The sequence below is a fragment of the Pteropus vampyrus genome, unplaced genomic scaffold (genome assembly GCF_000151845.1).
Source record: "Pteropus vampyrus isolate Shadow unplaced genomic scaffold, Pvam_2.0 Scaffold21, whole genome shotgun sequence".
In the NCBI taxonomy this organism is placed as follows: domain Eukaryota; kingdom Metazoa; phylum Chordata; class Mammalia; order Chiroptera; family Pteropodidae; genus Pteropus; species Pteropus vampyrus.
In genome coordinates, this window is record NW_011888802.1 from 7,239,025 (window position 1) to 7,259,273 (window position 20,249).

At 34.8% G+C, this 20,249-nt stretch overlaps 1 pseudogene; it reads right to left on the reverse strand.

Annotated features, from left to right (window-relative positions):
- Positions 1-229: 229 nt before the first annotated feature.
- Positions 230-12,523, reverse strand: LOC105289008 (annotated as a pseudogene).
- Between the last annotated feature and the right edge of the window lie 7,726 nt (positions 12,524-20,249).

A 20,249-nucleotide genomic window follows, 5' to 3' on the forward strand; every position in this document is an offset into this window, starting at 1 on the left:
GCCAGCTGCCCACCTCCTGCTGTGCGGCCCAGTTCCTAACAGGCTACGGATGGGTACCAGTCCACAGCCTGAGGGTTAGGAACCCCTTCCTAAGCTATATATTTATAAACACTGCCAAAATTTATTTTCTTTATAGTTGAAGAAACACAACTATAGGCTTTTGTCACAACCGGTTTAAACTTTGTACTTCATTTTAAGTATGAGAGTCAAATGCTCTTCATTTTCTTTTTGTTTTATTGTAGCATTTTGACTACAGCTGGTTAAAACTAAAAATGTGTTTTTTACATATCTGATATCAAAAAGGGATTTGAATTTCCTAAGTTCTTATTTTTCTCTTACGGAAAGGGAAAATGTATATAACTATAGGCTTGCTCTCATACATTCTTCAATCCTTATCCTTCCAGTATCCTTCACCTTCTATTAAAAAAAAAAACAAAAAAAAAAACTAAATTTATTCTTGCTTTAAGACAGCCACATCCAGAGCATCAGCTCCACAGCAAGCACTTTCTGTGCTCAGTGCATTTAAGTGAGGATTTGTATTCCCTGTCTTAGAGTTGCTGTTCAAGGCACTTTCTGAGTGGCTGGGAGCCCTGGCGTCACCCGCACTCCTGTTCATCTGAGAAGCCGGCTTCTCAGTTACCACTGTTTTCAGCCAGGACCTGTCCAAAGACACGGCAGAGGACTTGGATTTCCCAGATTTTGACTTCAGTTCTTTGGTTACTTCTGCTGAATCACACCCTGGTTTTTATAACCTCTGCCATAGTACCTTCTCCCTCTGCCAGATGTTCTATCACTGAGGTGAAAAGTCCTCTCTGATGCCCTCTTGCTGGTCCTTCAACAGAAACAACCTGTAGGGAAAAGGGCCACGACCCATCTATTCTCAGCCCAGTGGCCATCCACAGTGCCAGCTATTTCTAGCTTCCTTCTCTAAGAAGGTGTAGGTTGTATTCCACCCTGTGACTTGCTAATCCTGCTGCCTTCATTATGCAGAAGGCACAGCAAGCACCTTTGCTACAATTTCCTCATAGGAGCCTCCACAGACCCTTGCAAAGCGTTGCCCCTGTCCTTGGGAGGCAGGTAAAGGACAGGCCCGAAGTTCCCAGGGTACACAGAAGTGGGGTATTAAGGCAGTGCCAAGGGCACTGCCATGTCTGCCATGTCTTTTTACTCTGCCATGTCTTTTCTACCTTGGCATTTTGCTCAGCCTGACTTTCACAGAGGTCCATTAGTGGGGTCTTTTCCTGGATTTCTTTCAGGAGTTTGAACTGGAAGAGCTTCCCATAAGAATACATCCAAGGACAGCAGTGTTCCCAGGGCATGGGCTGGCCACATGCTTGTTTGCAAACAGAGCCATGTCCATGCCACTCGTTAAGAGCTGACAGCTGAATGTCTCCAGGGTCGAGGTTCTCAATCTTGAGCTCCTGCAGCTGATCAGGTTCATAGAATTTGGGGGACATTGCCTGAGCCAGGAAGGCATCCAGCTCCTGACAATGCAGTATCCATTCTCTGTGCCTCTGCACCATATACCGTGGGACACAGCACAACACTGTGAGATGAGTGGGCATCCTGGCCAGATTGAGCATGGCTGGGGTGTCTGACCTCATGCAGCCCAGGAAAGCTCTCATCCTGCAGTTCTTGTCCTCCATTGCCTCCCTTACTCACAGCCTCTTCAGGTTGGGTCAGGTCCACTTCCTGAAAGCAAGAGTGTCTGTCACTTCTGGGGTTTGCAGAGATTTTTCTTTGTAAGCTGCCCGCTCCTTAGTGATCTCTGGTGAAAGTTCTGGTAGAAGTCTCTTCTACAAACAAATCTATTCTCTTTTTGTTTTCTGCCAAGCTAAACAGGACTTCATTAAACATACTGACAAACTGGCCTATGGAGCAGGGAGCAGGGCAGTGGGAGGCAGATCTCTGCTGGCTTCATCTTCAAAATCAGCAATTTTGATTTCAACCTTGGTCAGGATGTCGAAGGTATATGGGTATATCAGCTACTTGTGCCAGTAGTTGGCCACTCTTGGCACCTCTGGCTTCACAGGGGTGGTGATATTCATGTGGTTTCTGGTGTGCATGGACAGGAAGCATGGAGTTGGATGGACAGTGCCAATCTGGCTCCCCTTCCCTGCAACAAGCTGGCTGACTGAACAGGTAGTGTTTGAACTTACCTTTGTTCTCCTGGGTCTCCCCATGCTTGAGACTGCAAGTGGCTTCCAGTTTTTTCCCAGGCAATTTTGTCCCTACTGATATAGCTCTCAGCTCCTCCATTGCCTTCATCATTGTCTGAAGACGATGATGTAGAAGAACCAGGAAAGTAGCTGAGTCTACAGGATTTGGGGCTGCCACTCGATGCTGAGTCGATTTGGGAGGACCACTCATACAGTGGGGTATATTTTCCTTCATGAGGAATGTTGCTATAGTTGTCCCTCAGTCAGATTTTTCCTCCTTGTTTCCAAAGTGAGGGCCTGCTCTGCGAGGCTGTATGGGTGGGGACTCTGCAAAGCTGTGGGCTTGGCTTGTGGAGAGGTCTGTGGGATATTGAGCATGGGGAGGAGACTGGAAACATGTGGTGGCACTGCCTTAGGCATTCCAGATGGATTTGGTCTGGCTGAGTAATACGGGTGAAATGCCACAGGCTTACTAGTTGCTGAATAGTATCCAGTTGCTCTCTTAAATAACTGCCGTCCTTTCTAGACATGAGAATGCTGGAAGACCTCTTTAGCTATGGCATCCAAGTCTGAGGTGTCCAGGATGATGCAGATATAGTCAGCCACAGCCTTGATCACCACGTCACATGGTGGCAAGAATATCTGGTGGGCCTGGACCTTAAGTGAGGCTAGTGGATGTTCTGGACCAAGTAAGCTCCAATGAAGGGAAGCCAGGTCTTCATTAGGAAGAATGTAGTTTTCTAACCGAGTGGCAAAGGTGGGGAAGTGGTTTGGGTTCAGGTGCAGCTGCGTGGCCACCTCGTGCCTCAGGTATTGCCTTGTGGTGAAACTTTGCCTATTCCCACTCAGTTTTAGGGCATGCGCACCTATATATAGGGAATGTTGCACAGTGTGTAATCAGAGTCCTATGCAGCCAAGCTATGGAAGCTGTTTACTCTGCAGAAACCAATTATTTCTTGATGATGGTCCTCTACTCTCTGTGTGACCTTGACGTGTAAGCTGATGAGCACCAGGAAGATACAATGCCCTCCAGAAGCACAGCAGGAACCAGACCTTGGGCAGCAGGACACCTTTGTTCTAGTTGTGGCTTACATCTGCTGTGCCATCCTATGCTTGGTTGCCCATTGCTCTACCACTTGACCCACTCCTGCAGCTGTGCCATCTTGAGCACGCTATTGAAGACAAAGAGCTGGATGTTGCCACTGAAGCAGACCTTGGCCAGCACTGCCAGGTAGCTAGCATGTGGTTCCCCAGGCTGCTGCTCACCCAGTGGGTGCAGAAACCGGTATTGAGGCTGTGCAGGCAGTTGTCGGCATCCATCAGCAGGCACAGCAGCATGTGTGGGGGCTGCTGCCACACACCACCCACTAGGCGCCCTGGCCAGCTTCTGTAGCTCAACTGGCACCACGGTGCTCAGACAGTGCTTCTTAATGTAGTCCTGGAAGCCCTGCATGGCTATGGCAGCAGGTACGGAATGGTGGGCCCGGCTCCTGTAGCCTCTAGGTAGGGCTGGGGTGGACCACAGCTCTCATGGCCGCTGCTACCACCATGAAATCAATATTGTGTTTAGATTCAATTAGGTATATTTGTAAGAATGATGTAATTGTTTTATTCTAAAATTTAAATACTTATAATATGCAGGAAAATACAGTATTTCAACTTTTGAAAATATTGAGCAAATGCAAATTAATGATGGAATGTATCTTAGTTGTGTTTTCCATCTAAAGAGGACTGGGGTATAAGCAGTTCCTTTCGGAGGTGGTCATGGGCAGCACCTTGGAGAGTGGGAAAGTGAAACAGTAAGGACATAGTTCATTACAGACTCCATTAATTAATTGGTTATTATGGAGGACAAAAATAGGGCTTAATTTTACAGTCTGTCTCCTGAGTTATCATGTGGATAATGCCTTAAAATTGGCCAGCTGAATTTCAGGAAGATCGGGGTTGCCACCAGGGACATTATCCATATCACACTGTACAGTACTTATCAGGTCAAGCTCACTGGTCCAGAAAAAGTCATCACACATATCTTAAAATAAATATATATATCGTTTATTGGAATTTTGAATTAAATAGACCTTTTGTATTTCATCTTGCATCTACAGCAGGTAGCATCTATACCTTAAGGTACAGTGGAGGCTTCCCTTATGGTGACCAAGGCTGGATTTATCTCCTACGTTATCTGTTATGTCTTGACTTTGTTATGGTGTTTTTGGGAAAAAATATGTAGTCAAATTTATGAATATTTTTTTGGTTAGCCTTGCAATTTAAATCAGAATAGCCATTCTCTGCTTACACTAAACTTAAATTTTTTTTTGCATGGTTTTATTTCTTTACATTTGGATCTCATTATTCGTAGTTCATTTCATGTCAGTAAGAACATGGCTCTAAATTTTATCTCTTTCGACATAGCTTCCCAGTTACCCAAGTACTGCTTATTTCAAAGATTGTATTTGCCCTAGTGATTTGTGATGCCACTTTTATCATATAGTAAATTCCCATATGCACTTGGCTATATTTCTGCTTTCCTATGGGGGCTTGCACCCCTCATCGTGTTTTTATTTTCCTCCTTCGTTTTAGTTGCTGTTTCTGTATGTTTCTTTCTCTGTATAAACTTTAATATCAACTTGTCTAAAAAAATAACACCATAAGTATGTTTTATTGTGAATGAATTAACTTTATAAATTGATTTAGGAAAAAACTGATGTCTTTATAATGTCATAGTATTCAAGACATATTCAGGGCATATTCTGAGCCTTTGTGTCACTGCCTCTTGGCTCTCTTCATGGTAATAGTGTTTTGTTTTTGCTTTTGTTTTTTTTTTTCTTTTGCTCACCAAGTTACAAATTAATTTAAGTTATGCTTCCTTCCATTTTTTAAATTGGTGTATTTTTTATTTTTTGCTGGTTTTCTTTATCTGTTTCATTGGTCGTTGTGGGAGAAAAATATTTGCTGTACATTCACTCTACCAAAAAACTTAGAAATCTCTCAAAATATCATAGATATTATCTAAAACTCTCCCAAATATAGTAAGATGCTTGAAAAATACTGGGATTCACAGAATCTGTTTTGTCAGCACTGAACCATCAGACAGGTATATTATGAAAAAATATGATATATTGAGTTAAACTAATCACTGTCAGTTCTCCAGTAACTTGAACTTTCAGCTTCTGTGATTCCAGTCCTGAAAGTCTGTGATATTATCCTCTATGGAATCCCTGTGAATCAAGAAAGTCCTTGGTGACCCACTTTAATATTTAGGTGTCAAACATCTGGCAGCTGTTTTACAGATTTTGTCTGTCAAGACCATTTCCTAGCTGATCTGAGACAGCTGCCTGATTGAATGTCTGCCCTACATAACTTCACTCTTTTGGAACCACTTCCAGTGACAGCCATGTCCTATCATTTTCAACCCTCTATGTGACATTATAGTTGATGTCTCCTGAATCTACATGAAGATTTGTTTCTGCCAAAGTGGAAATATTTTCCAGATGAAACAAGTCTTAAACTAAAGTTTATGAAACAGTTATCTAAGCTTGATTAAATGCAGATCAATATGTGCTGTTTCACAGAAAATAAGTTAATGGAATAACAAAACATTAGGTACACACAATGTAAAAACAAGACAAACATATTGTTTAGTATGCAATTATTTTACAGTACTTTTACACATTTTAAATATTGTTTTCTAAAATATGCCACATTTGGGTAGGGTTCATTATCTTAGTTATAAAGGAAAATAAAAATTAGAAAGGCTACTGGCTCTCAAATGATAGTCATTTTATTATAGAATTTAAGTAGAGTCCCAAATTTGTGACTCATAGCTCAGGAAAGTTTTCATATTTTGCCTCTCAGTACAGCTACCATCAATAACTGAAGTCAATTTCTACTTTAGTTAAAAGAGTGACAGGCAAATCCCAGAAATGATCATCAATATCGTATTTCACACCTCCCTCATCCCTAATACACACAGTCATGCTACCTACCCACAAATTGATATTTCTCATCACTTTATATATCCTGCTCTATTCATCTAATGTAATCTAATGGGGTTCAGTTTAGTCTTGACAGTTTAGTCTTGACTATGCTAAAACCAATTCATACTCAATGCAAAGTCAGCTCCACCTCTTTTTTATTTTGTCTAAAACACACTCGAGATCATCAGATAAATCTAGAAAAGCAGCCCCAAACTGACTATCATCTATCTAAATGAGTTTTCCAGCTATCGTAAGAGAATAGTCAGAGCATCCCTATCATCATTATAAATTAAAAGTGTACTTGTTAAGTTAACATCACATAGGACAGGAACACTGCTGCTTTAAAAATGTTTCTGGAGATATTTGATATCTCCTGGGTATAAGTAAAATAAGGCAGTTTTGATACAGCCTTTGTAACACCATTGTTATGAAATGGAGATACTTTTATTTTCCATCTTCAGAAGATGGCTTTATTATTTTTGCTGTTTTGAAATTGTGTGTGTGTATGTGCACGTGTGCTTGTGCACACTCGCGTGGGGAGGGACTAAACTCAAATTCCTTTTTGAGTTATTGAATTATTAGGACTAAACTCTAATTCCTTTTTGAGTTATTAATTCATGCCCAGTTGTTGAAAGTACTCTGTTCTGCACAAAACAGGGGAAGTATTTTACGTTTGTGATACAAAGGAAAAAGAAAATGAAAATAGTCTGGACTGAGGAACTAGAAGAATCATCAAAACTTTTGTAAAGTTATTTACCTCATTGCTTGAGTGTGAATGAATTATTTTTCACAGAAACCAATCAGTGTGTTGGATTTCATAACCAAGGCATCACAGAGAAAAAAAGATCAGGAATTTATATAAATTTTGAATCCTTTTTTATAATTTTATACGTTCATAAAATAGTGATTGGGATAAAATTTAATTTGATATTTGACCAAGTGATTGGGATAAAATTTAATTTGATATTTGACCAAGTGTCCAAATTACAATAGTGTAGTAACTATCACAAAATTTAAATTTCCTAACAAGTTATTCATATTTGAGAAAGAAAAAAGTTTTATCAGTAAATTGAAAGAAAATTATATAGGAGCTATCACTTATATGAACTTCTAAGTTAAAGAGGGATCTTGATGTGCAAATTGTATATTTTAACTGATACATCATACTTAATGTCAAAATCTTTAGGAAGATTTTATATCATAATCTATAGATGCTTAAACTGGACATGAGAGTAGAATGGGGAATTTCTGTCTAGCTAGGTAACTATTATTTATCTAAAATCCAGTAGAAATTTGTAAGTGAGAACATGGCATCATACTGCTTTAGGTTTGAAATCCAGATCTCTACATATCAGCTGGAAACCTTGGGGAAGTCATTTAACTTTTGTGTTTCTCAGTTTTGTCTATATGATGGAGATTGTAATATGTTTTATAGGATCATTATGATGATTAATTATCATAAATAAGTTAATAAGGGCTAGAATTTTAGAAATGTAGCAAAGACAAAACACCCAGTATGCTTATTATCATTGTCACTTGTAACCTTTAAATTAAATGCATTCTCTTAGTATTTCTGAAGCACATTTAGCATGTTTCTACCTCAGCAACTTTGAACATAAGATCTCCTTGAAGTTCACATTCTTCATTCGTTTTCATAGCTTACTACCTCAGTTCATCCAGATTTTTAAAAAAATGACCTATCAGATGACTTTTTTTTAACTACACAATCAAAAATTGTCCTTTTCTTTCATTGTTTTTATTCAATTTGTTGGGGCAACATTGGTTAATAAAATTATATAGGTTTCAAGTGTACTGTTTAGTATTATATCATCTATTTATTACATTGTGTGTTCACTACCCAAAGTCAAATCTTCCATCACCATATATTTGTATATTTGACCCTCTTTATGCTTATCTACCTCCCTCCTGCCCTCTTTCTCTCTGATAACCACTAAGCCGTTGTCTGTGTCTATGAGTTTTTGTTGTTTGTCTTGTTCATTTGTTGTTTTCAGTTTTATATCCCACATATGAGTGAAATCATATGGCTCTCTACTTTTTCTGTCTGACTTATTTCACAAGAATTCTCCTTTTTCCTTAATAGTTTTTCTTTCAGTCACCATTTGGTATATTTATTAAACTTATAGTTTACATCCCCACCTCCTGCACTAACATGGAAACTCCATGAGAAGAGAGACACACAGAGCTCTCCTCACTTTCCCAGTGCAGACATGTTCATTGAAAATGAAACAGTTCGTTCTTTTATGGAAATGTGGTCAGAGTTCATAGGGTAATTCACACTTAACAGAGTAACATATTCTTTTAAAACTCTTAGGTAACAGTCAACTTAAGGGCAACTAACTAAGCATGTCCATAAATAGTTGATAAAATTGCCATAAATGAAAGAAAAAAAGAGAAAGAAATACAAAGTACTCGAATATTCCTACTTGTCATATATAATTAACTTTCATAGATGCAATTTTTATATTTTTAAATGGTCCATATTAACCATAACTAAATTATATAAACTGAAGAAATATATAAATGTTATTTAAAACATTGTCTATTAAATTTTGAGAGGTGTTTAATGAATGTACAGATTTGGAGGTGGAGCTGTATAATTTCAAAGTATATTAGTAGGAACTAAATGAACGTCAGTTGTGAGGTGAAAATCATCTGTGTTAGAAAGCCACTCCATTCTTTTATCTTTCATATGCCTAATTCAGTCCTCCACCATAAACAGACAGACATTGGTGGACACATAATCCAGATTATCTGTTTACATTTTTCTATGTGATTTCTAGATTTGGAAATAGAAAAATTGACCTGCTAGGGGGGAAAAAAAAAAGTGATAAAATTATATTGGGAGAACTGGAAGCCAACAGGAAGGAAAGATCTGTCCATATATTCTGTATAGGACAGAATGAAACCATTCATTGATATGTAGAGAGACTGATTCATAGTTGTATTCTCATATCTAGTAACAAACACCATGATTCCTGCAATTCATTCTTTAATTCTCTGAGCTGTTTTATGTATTTTCACATATGTGAGACCGAATGTTCACTTTTTTAGAATGTTCGGTGAACAGATTTTTAGAAAATTCTAAGTTGACAAAAGATTAAAGATCTCTATAAAGATCAATAACCCACAAGAAGGACAGAGTGTGCAGAGTTTCACAAATGTATTTAATTACACAAGACATTCTTTATGACTTACCTTACACTTTCAGATCAAAGTTCACCATAGAATTACTTTAGAATTTAAAAGTATTTCTCATATCCGATCTCATACTGAGTTCTGTATTCTATTACATGGACTTCTCTTCAGAAATGAACACAGAAGCCATATCAGACCATTAAATATTTAGCAAATATTCCAAATACTTTAACATATCTATTCCAGGATACATAGTTTGCTCTATTTAATAATTTATTCATTCAAGATGTCTATTTTAATATCTCTATCCATAGACAAATTTCCACTCGCACGTTGTTACAGAGTTCAGTTTTCACTAGCTTTGTGTGGCCTTTTTTGTGTTTGGCATTTCACCTTACATTTCTACTGTCTCTGCCAAACACTGAGTTATGTATTTGTTTCTTGCCCTAGAGTGTGATATTTTTAATTTCAGGGACAGTGTTTTATTCATTCTTGTGTACTCACCACTATATATAATAATAATAATTAGAGTAGAGAATAACAATGTGTTGACTTGAGTTAAAAATATTAGCCTCAATTTACAACAGATTATTAGACGTGTATAAAGAATGAAATTTCTCAGTTCATTTCTCTGTTGCTCCATAAATGTCTTTCTTCCTCTACTTTTAAAATGTAACTTCACATAGAATAAAAGGGCAGAAAGTTAAATAAGAGGTTGAACAACAGAAAAAGAATGGTGATTAGTAACTAACTTCTCATTCCACTGATCCTGGGCATGAGATCACACTTGCACCTCATTGCTGCTTTGAGATCATTCATCCCTCCTTGTCCCAAAACTTATTTGATTCTTATAGCATGTACTCTATCTTCTGCTATTACCTTTTATTTTAACAATACTGTGGAGACCTAAATCACTCCAAGCATTATTCATTCAAGATATCCAAACATCCTATAAAGATTGTAATTATTGGCCTACTCTCATCCTCTTCACTGGAATTTGATAGGGGACTGTATTATTCCTATATATTGCTTTGCGTAGTATGGACATTTTAGAACTATTATTCTAATCAATGAACATGGAATTTCTTTTCATCTATATTGTCTTAAACTTCTTTCATCAGTATTCTGTAATTTTCAGTTATAGATGTTTATCACCTTGCTTAAATCCATTCCTATTTTATTTTTTTTTAATGCTGTTGAAAATGGGGTTAAGAGTTCTTTCAGGTAGTACTACATTGTAATGAATAGTTAAGAGCACCTGATTTTTGTATGTTGACTTTTTTATCCTGCAACTTAATTTAATTTTTAAAATTAATACTAACAGGTTTTTTTGGTGGAGTCTTTAGGGTTTTCTATATGTAATATGTCATTTGCAGAGACTAGTTTGTTTCTTTTTATTGCCTACTTGTACTGGCTCAGACTGTCAGTACTTTCTTGGATACAAATGGTGAGCATGGGCATCCATGTCTCAGCGTGTTTTGGTTGGAGAATTTAATCTATTTTCATTTCAAATAATTATTGATATGTAAAGTTCAATAATTTTGTTAATTTTTTTCTGACTGTTCCATAGTTCTTTTCCTCCTTTCTTCCTCTTTTGTGTCTTCCTTTGTGATTTGTTGATTATTTTGTAGCAGTATCCTTTGATTTTTTTTTTATTTTGCATATCAATTAGTTTTTACTTTATGACAGCCATGTGGTTTATATATAACATCTTGTAGTTGTAATGCTCTATTTTAAGCTGATACAACTTAACTTTGATTACATCCCCAAACTCTACACTTATTGTTCCCCTTCACATTTTGTGCTATTGATATCACAAGTTATATCTTTCTGTATTGTGTATCCATTAACAAATTATCGTAGCTATAGTTAATTTTAATACCTTTGTCTTTTAACTTCTATAATAGAGTTAAATTGTTTATACACCACCATTATAATGTTAGAGTATTCTGGATTTGACTATACATATACCTTTTCCAGTGAATCTTACACTTTCATATTTGTTCATGTTCCTAATTAGCATACTTGTGTTTTACCTGGAAGAACTCCCTTTAGAATTTCTTTTAAGACAAGTAATGATGAATCTCCTCAGCTTTTGATTATGTGTGAAAGTCTCTCTCCCCTTAATTTCTGAAGGATAGCTTTGCTGTACATATATGGTATTCTTGGTTAGCAGGTTTTTTTCATTCAGTACTTTTGAGTAGATCATCTCACTCTCTCCTGGTATGCAAAGTTTCTACTGAGAAATAAGCTTATAGTCTTAAGAAAGTTCCTTTGTATATGATGAGTATCTTTTCTCTTGCTATTTTCAAATTTCTCTTGTCCTTAACTTTTGATAGTTTGATTAAAAAGTGGTTTAATGAAAAGTCCTTTGTATTTGATTTATTTGGAGTTCTCTAGGTTTCATGGATCTTATTCAATTTCCTTTAAATTCATGAATTTATGTCATTATTCCTTTAAATTCATTTTCTGACCATTTATGATTTTCTGCTCCTTCTCGACTCAAAATATATATATTGATTTGCCCGTTATGATATCATAAGTTCCATAGAATTTCTTTACTTCTTTTCATCCTTTTATTTTTTTGTTTCTCTGATTGGGTAATTTCAAATGATCTATCTTAAAGCTCACTAATTCTTTATTTTTGAAGCTCTCTCTTTAATTTTGAGTGTGTTCATGGTGTTGTTGCGTTAGCTCTGAAATTCCGTTTAATTTTTTTTTTACGGTTTTTATCTTTTTGTTGAACTCATTTATTGTTTTTGGTCATTTCTGTTAGTTACTTCCTTAGGATAATTTGAATTTTTTGTCAGGTAGTTCATAGATCTATAATTCTTTAGGCCAATTACTAGCACTTTGGTTTTTTTTTGTGGTATCATGTTGTTACCATCTTTTGAGATCTTGTTGCATTTTGGTGGTGTCTGAGATTTTGAAGAAGTCTTCGGTCTTAACAAACTGGCTTCAGCAGGGAAAATTTTTCACTAGTCAGCCTGGCCAGAGTTTCTGTGAGGTTTGGCAGGTGAGGACTGTGAGCAGGCCTGCTGCCATGGTCCATGGGTGGTCAGGCCTGTTCATTTGTTCCACAAGGGCAGGCCTGGAACCTGGATTCATCTGAACTAGCCTGGAACTGGGGTCCACAGGAGAAGTGCTGGAGCCAGAGTTTGAAGGAGTGTACTTGGAGCCAGGGTTTACTGGATCTGGGCTGAGCCTGGCATTGGAGCAGGTCTGGCACATCGGTCTACAAGGGCTGGCCTAACACTGGGAATCTCTGGGATGGGACTGGAAACTGGGTTTTCACAGCACAGTCACATGCCCACTTCACTCTCTTTTCTTCATGGGAAGGCTTTGGGGTGGAAGGAATCTCTCTCAGCCCTATGCTGCATGCGCTTAAGGGAGGGATGACTTGAGCAAGGTTAAACTGTTCTCTCTACCTTTTTCAATTTGTTTTTTGTTTCTGTGCTCTACTTTGGTATATAATCTCTCACCTGAAAGCGAGCTCTTTTGAAGATATTTTCACATGTGGATGATTGTTTATATCAGTTTTTCTGGGAGGGGGCATAGGCTAGAGTCACCTATTTCACTGTCTTGCTGATGTCCCATCATCAAGTGTCCTTTGATAGTTTTTTTTTGATCTTCCAGAGAATAGTGAAGATTCATACCAATTTTTAAAATGGGAAAACTTTCAGTAAATATTATTGCTCTCACATTATTATATGTAATCATTTGGAGTAAGAATGAATATCAAGGTTTTTATACTTCACATTTTCATTCCATTACATCATATTAATTCTAAGAAATGAAAGAATTTGGGAGACAAAAAAAAAAACAGATTAGGGAGAAATTGTGATTGATGTAGCTAAGAAACATTATGCAGCTATAATAATGCTGTCGGTAGGGCTCTCTGTTTACTCTAAATTGCTTCCATCATAGCAAATAGTGTTCGAATGGATACATCTATAATAGGATATGTGGTAATTTCAATAATAGATGATTATATATATTCTAATGTTTAAAATTGTCATGTTATTACTCTAAAATATGAAATGAGAAAACTAAATGTCATAGACTCTTTGCATTTATAATATTTGCAGTGGCTATAATGAAACTACATTCATCACATTTATATAATAAAATTGGGAAAATATATTGAAAAACTGATTTATAAAATAAGCTATAAAAATAAATATATAATTACATATTTATAAACTATAAACCTTATGAAAAAAATGTTTTCGCATCTAGTAATTTACCAGATTACAGAATATCGACTTCAAAATCCAATTAAAGTGTATGAAAACCATGGTATTAACCCACAAAGAAAAAAAAAATCACATTTTCTGGGGCTTTATTAATAGCAATTTAATTATTAAAGTAAAATAAAACGTACTTATGTAATAGTGAAATAGTTTTATATGTTAACACAAAAGTATGGAAATGTAGACAAAACAACACAGTTACATATTATTTTCTATGCCTTAAAAAATACAATTGCTTGTATCATTGCCCTGAGAACAACTGGAGACTGAAAAGGATGAGAATTACTCTGAACTTTCAAGATCTGCCACAAAATTGTCCCATGTTTTCAAAATACCTTCAGGGTAAGGTAATAAAATATCAAAAATTCAACACCTCAGTTACATTGACAGATGATAGAAAAATTTCACTGTTTCTACTCAATTAAAAATAACACCCTGACTTGCACCATTATTAAATGTTAGAAAAGCTAAGCACTAAAGTAGATTGATTTTCTTTCTTTTTCCATTAATACAGGAACATTACAATTTTGTCAGTCATTTCCATTTAAAGAACTCAAAATGATTTTAGGCCAATTTTACTAATAGGCAACAACAACAAGATTTAAAAAATGTCTCTCTTGTGACGATATTGTAATATTCTATTACACTATAAAATGGACTAGAAAATTACTACATTTAACATTTAAAATAGTGATAGATATAGTAACAATTATAAGATCAGATTAATTGTTAATAAACTTGTAAGGAATTATCAAATAGTTTACATATGTTTTATTTTAAATTTCTTTCATATTTAATATATTCACCTTTTCATGTATATAAAGGATACTCTATACTTCATACATTGTGTTTAAAATGTAAATATTTGTTACTTTGGTTATAGAATTTGAACCAGAAGAATTCAATTACAATATGCTTTCAAATTTTTTTTATAGCTTTCTTGAGGTATGATTGATATGCATTTAATAAATAAATGCAGCTCTTTTTATGAATTTATGAATTTTGACATATACTAACACTTGTAATACCATCACCACACAAAGAAATATTCAACACCTTCCAGAGTCACTTTGTGTCCTTTTGTTTTTGTGTGTGTGTTATCACTTAATACGAGATTTACCCTCTTAACAAATTTTGAAATGCAAGATCCCATATTGTTAACTATAGGTAGTGTGTTGTATGGCTTTCTAAACCTTATTCATCTAGCATAACTGAACCTTTATACCTATAGAATAATGAGGTCTCAATTCCTCTACCTTTCACCACCTGGCATTACTGTATTCTCTGCTTCTATGAGTTGACTATTTTATACACCTAATATAGGTGGATCATACAGTATTTGTCCTTCTGTGTCTGGCTTATTTCATTTAGTATAGTGTCCTCTAGGCTCATCTGAATAAGATTCCATTGTATGTATATCCCACATTTTCTTCGTCTGTCAGTGGATGACGCATGGGGGTCGTTTCTATATGTAGGCTATTGTGACTAGTGCTTCAATGAACATGGGAGTGCAGCTATCTCATTCAGATCCTGATTTCAATCCTTTTGGATATATATCCAGGACCAGATTGCCTGGATCATATAGTAGTTAAATTTTCAATTTTCTGAGAAATCTCAATACTGTTTTTCATAGCTGCTGTAATATTTTACATTCCTACCAACGGTGTACAAGGGTTCCCATTTCTCTACAACCCCACCAACACTTAATCTTTTTTTTTTTTTTAAATAATAACATCCTATCAGGTATGAGGTGATATCTCATTGTAGTTTTGATTTGTCGTTTCCTGATTATTAATAATGTTTAGCACTGTTTTATATACATGTTTGCTTTTTGTATGTTGTCTTTGGAGAAATGACTGTTCAAGTTCTTTGTTCATTTTTAATTTTTTTTTGCTATCATATTGTAGGAGTTTTTTATATATATTTTTGATATTAAACCCTCATCAGATATATGGTTTACAAATATTTTGTCCCATTTTGTAGGTTGTCTTTTGATTCTGTTAATTTTTCCCATTATTATGCAGAAGCATTTAGGCTTTATGTAATCCTGTTTGTTATATTTGCTTTTGTCGCCTGTGCTTTTGGTGTCAAATTCAAGAAATTTAGCCAAGACCAATGTCCAGAGGCTTTTCTCATGTTTTCTTCTAGCAGTTTTACAATTTCAGATCTTATGTTTAAGTCTATAATTCATTTTGAGTTAATTTTGGTATGGTGTAAAGTAGAGTTCAATTTCATTATTTTTGTGTGTGAATATCCAGTTTTCCCAGCTCTTTTGTTGAAGACATGATTCTTTCCATATTGTGTATTCTTGGCACTCTTATAAAAGATCAGTTGCCAGTATGCAAAGGGTTTTTTTCTGGGCTCTTTCTTCTATTTAATTTATATATATATAAATTAATATATATATAATTAATATATATAATATATATATTATATGTATATAAATTAATATATATGTATGTATGTATATGTATATGTATATGTATATGTATACACACACACACACACACATATATTTATGCTAGTACCATGCTGTTTTAATTATTGTAGCTTTTTAATGTTTTGGAATAAAGAAATGCAATTCTTCTAGATTTGCTTTTTCTAAAATCATTTTGGCTATTCTGGGTCTTTCATAGTTTCATATGAATTTTATGATTGCCTCAACAACAAAATAGTGTATTTGTTTATATTTACTTGCAGATTGACTCAAGATTTTCTATTTTTATGTATTAACATGTTATAAGTCTAAATGTGATATTACATAGAATTAATGATTTCTTTTTCTTTTAAACAAAGTAATTATATCCTGTTGATGTCCATCAGTTAAAGATCACTGTGAACACACCTGTAGTAAAATAAGGTTAAATTTATTAAACTTCATGAAGCTGGGAAGACAACAAACCAGCGAGAGCCTTGGGGGATCGCAGTTAGTGTTGTTAGCTGGGGCTTCTTATAGGATTCATACTTGTTGTAAGTTATTTAGGGAAGATTCAAGGAAGTAGATGTTTGCTTTGGCATGGGTGCTGTCATAAATTGAGGATAATTTTGTGATTTACTTAGGAGAAAAGAGGAATAGAGTGAGTCTAATATCCATAGTGAGGTAGCAGCAGTTATAAGTATGATGTTTGGTCATTTTTATAGTTACATAGATTTTTTTTTGTTGCTGGTCTGTGCTTAGATGCGATTAGAAAAATGGTGCTATGTTTTTGTCTCATTCTGTCAGAGTCCCAGAGTGACTTCATTTGATGTTTGAGTTCTGTGAAATTTCTATTCTGCACAATAACAGCGGGCTTGGCTGGTAGCAACAAGCCCTCTACTAGCTGACAGCTGTCATGAATTTCTTTTCTTGATCAATACCAATAGAAAGTTTTACACTACATATTATTTTAAAATATTAATACTTGCTCTGTAATGAGCACAAGTATTATTACACTTCCAAAATATTTTCTTATATTCTTACAAGTATAATTTTGATTATTCTAGTATTTCTCAAATATCAATTATTTAGTCTTTAAGTTTTTAAAATATTTTACTTTAACTTCCTTTTAGTGTCTTAGACAAATTAATTTTTTTGACTTCTCTTCCCCCATTCTGTACTCATTTCCTATGCATTTTATCTTTTATTTTAAATGTCCCTTCATCCTCCTGCCTTCACACTGTCTCTGGAATATTTATTCAAAGATGGATTAGAAGACACCAGCCACTTGAAACTACAGCTTTGGTCAAGGAATTTGGCATGTAGTGTAATGTTTATCAGTGATATTTAAACATGGGGGCACATTAGTCTGAACAGTATATCAGATAGTACATCATCAGGTCAAATTGAGATATATGGCAGAACATAACTTCATACACAAAGGTTCAAGCAGATTCCCATTTAGAGAAGATAAAGACAGTTGATTAGCCAGCATCAGGTAATACAATGATTGTGGTGCATGTTTGAAACCCCTGTGTTTTGGAGTTATTTATTATCCTTCAGTAGATAAGTCATGCAAATTCATATAAGTGGGTGAGGCACAATTAAGTGTATGCTTAACAGATTGAAATCCTGAAATTATATATATATAAATATAAATATAAATATAAATATAAATATATATATATTTTTTTTTAATTAAAGAGATAACTCTAGGCCACTAGAAAAATCAAGAAACAGAATTAGGATGAGATATATGTCAGTGCTGCAGTATTTGAAAATGAACTTGAGAGGAACAGTGAAAGACAAGACTGCACTCTTTCCTCATGCTACCATTCTAGTCAGTTATCTGTAAACTTCACCAAGAGACATTTATGCAGTTATAACTTTGTAAAACCTTGTATATTAGTTGATGTATTTCATATTTATTTGTAAATGATTTTGACATCTGACATCTATTTGAATCATTGAAATCCCAATATTTTTTGTTTTTAATATTTAATACAGAGTAAATTTCGCAGCACCCTGAAGTGTATATTGGTGACTAACTCTGATTTTGACACTTAGAAAAGTAATTCATGACTAAATGTACTATAATAATTGTAATATGAAGAAAGAGGTTCTTGAAGCATGGGATAATTTAAGGAGACAATATAAAATAAAATATAGAGAGTTGGAAATGATAATAAATATCCTCCACTAACAAAACAAAATCTGTTGAGGATCCATAAACCATTTGTAACATAAGATTCTATAATACAAGAATAATATATTTTCATTTCCATCCTTCTATCCTTCATGCCATTGTCATATTTTATTAAAACTATAGTATACTACCCATGTAAAAATGCTATTGTTTTGAATTAATAGATAAATATTTTTTTAAAAAATAAAGAAAACATAACATTATACACACACACACACACACACACACACACGCACGCACACACGCAACAGCTTAGCTCTCTCAACTCAAATGAAAAAAGGAAGATCACCAGATGTATTGAACAGTGGAATAGAGAAGAAGAGTAACTAGTTAGTTAAATTGTACATAAAGAAATAGAAATTATGTAATGTGACGAACATAGAGAAAAAATATTTAAAAAAAAATAGTATCTCATGGACCTGTGGGACAATATCATAAGGTCTAACATTCATCCAATTAGAGACCTAGGAGAAGAGAGAGAATAAGTTAGAATAAAGTATTTGAAAAAAGTTGGCCAAAAATGGAAATCAAGTTCCCAAATATGATGAAAGATAAATTTAAAAATTGAAGAAGCTTGCTGGACCCCAAGCAGGACAAATTTAAAGAAAACTTTGCCAGTTACAATATCTTACTTGAGCCAGTAAAATATCTTTCAGGAATGAAGGTGAAATAAAGACATTATGAGAATAAATAGGAGACTCCATTACCTGCAGACCTACATTATAAGACATGTTGCATTATAAGACATAAAAATTCCTCAGGCTAAAGGGAATGATGCTAGACGAAAACTCAAATCTGTGGGAAAGATTAAAGAACATCAGAAATGTTCTGGAGGCTGGGAAGTTCAAGGTCAAAGTGGAGGCAAATTTAGTGTCTGTCCTGGTCTGTCCTGTAGACCTTCCTGGGAATGCCTAGCAGGTGTCTCACAGGTGCTCTCTCTCAGGAAGTCCTCTATCCTTTTTGCCAATGGACTCTTAATCTTCTGCTTTAGTCTTTTAGGCCTACTCTGACAGGCCTAAATTCCAGAGTAGAATCAGCCTAGGCAGTAATAATAGCTAATATTCATTCATTCAACAAATGTTTATTGGGTTCCTACTTTGTACCAGACAGTGTTCTAGGTGCTAGAGATAGAACAGTGAGCAAAGAAAGACAAAAGATATAATTCTTGCTTTCATAAACAAAAAATGTTTTCTTATTAATTTAGGATAAACTAACAATTTAAAAGTTAACATTACATCCTAGACTGACCTCTAAAGAATAATACAATTATAAATGGTACTTCAAATGATAATAGAAGAAAAAATAATCCAAAATATGTCAAGAAAGAGTGTCAAAGATATAATGAAGAGAGGAAACAGAAAACAAGATAATTGACTTAACTTCAACCATATCAATGACCATACTACATGTACATGGGCTATTAATTCCAATTAAAAAGTAAATATTATCAGAATAAGTGAAGACACAACTATACACTGTTTAAAAGAGATAAACTCTAAATGTAAAGACAAATAGATTGTAATCAAATGCTAGAAATATACCATGGAAATTATAATAATAACAAACCTGACATGTTATATTACTAGGAGATAGAATAGAGAGCATTACTAGAAATAAAGGGATATGTAAACACTATAACATTCACATCATGTGTTTGCACCCAATAATCCACATATATATGACATAACAATTGGAAATGTACACATACTTAACAGTAAAAACAACTGACAGATTAAAAAATAATACAGACGCATTCGAGGCTTAATATTTCTCTGTTAGTCATTGCAGGAAATAGACAAACAATAGGGATATATACCATTTGAGCCATTTTATCAACCAATTCAATGCAATAGAAAAATAAGAACTCTACAGCCAGCAGATGGGACACATATGTTATTTTGGTCAGTGACCCTTCTCTGTTATGGGATGCATGTATGTATACCCCCAAAAGTCATATGTTGAAACCTTAACTCTCACTGAGATGATATTTGGAAATGGAGCCTGAAACAATTAGCTTAGATGAGGTCATGATAACAGAGCCTGTATGATGAGATTAGTATGTGTGTAATAAGTGGAAGAGAC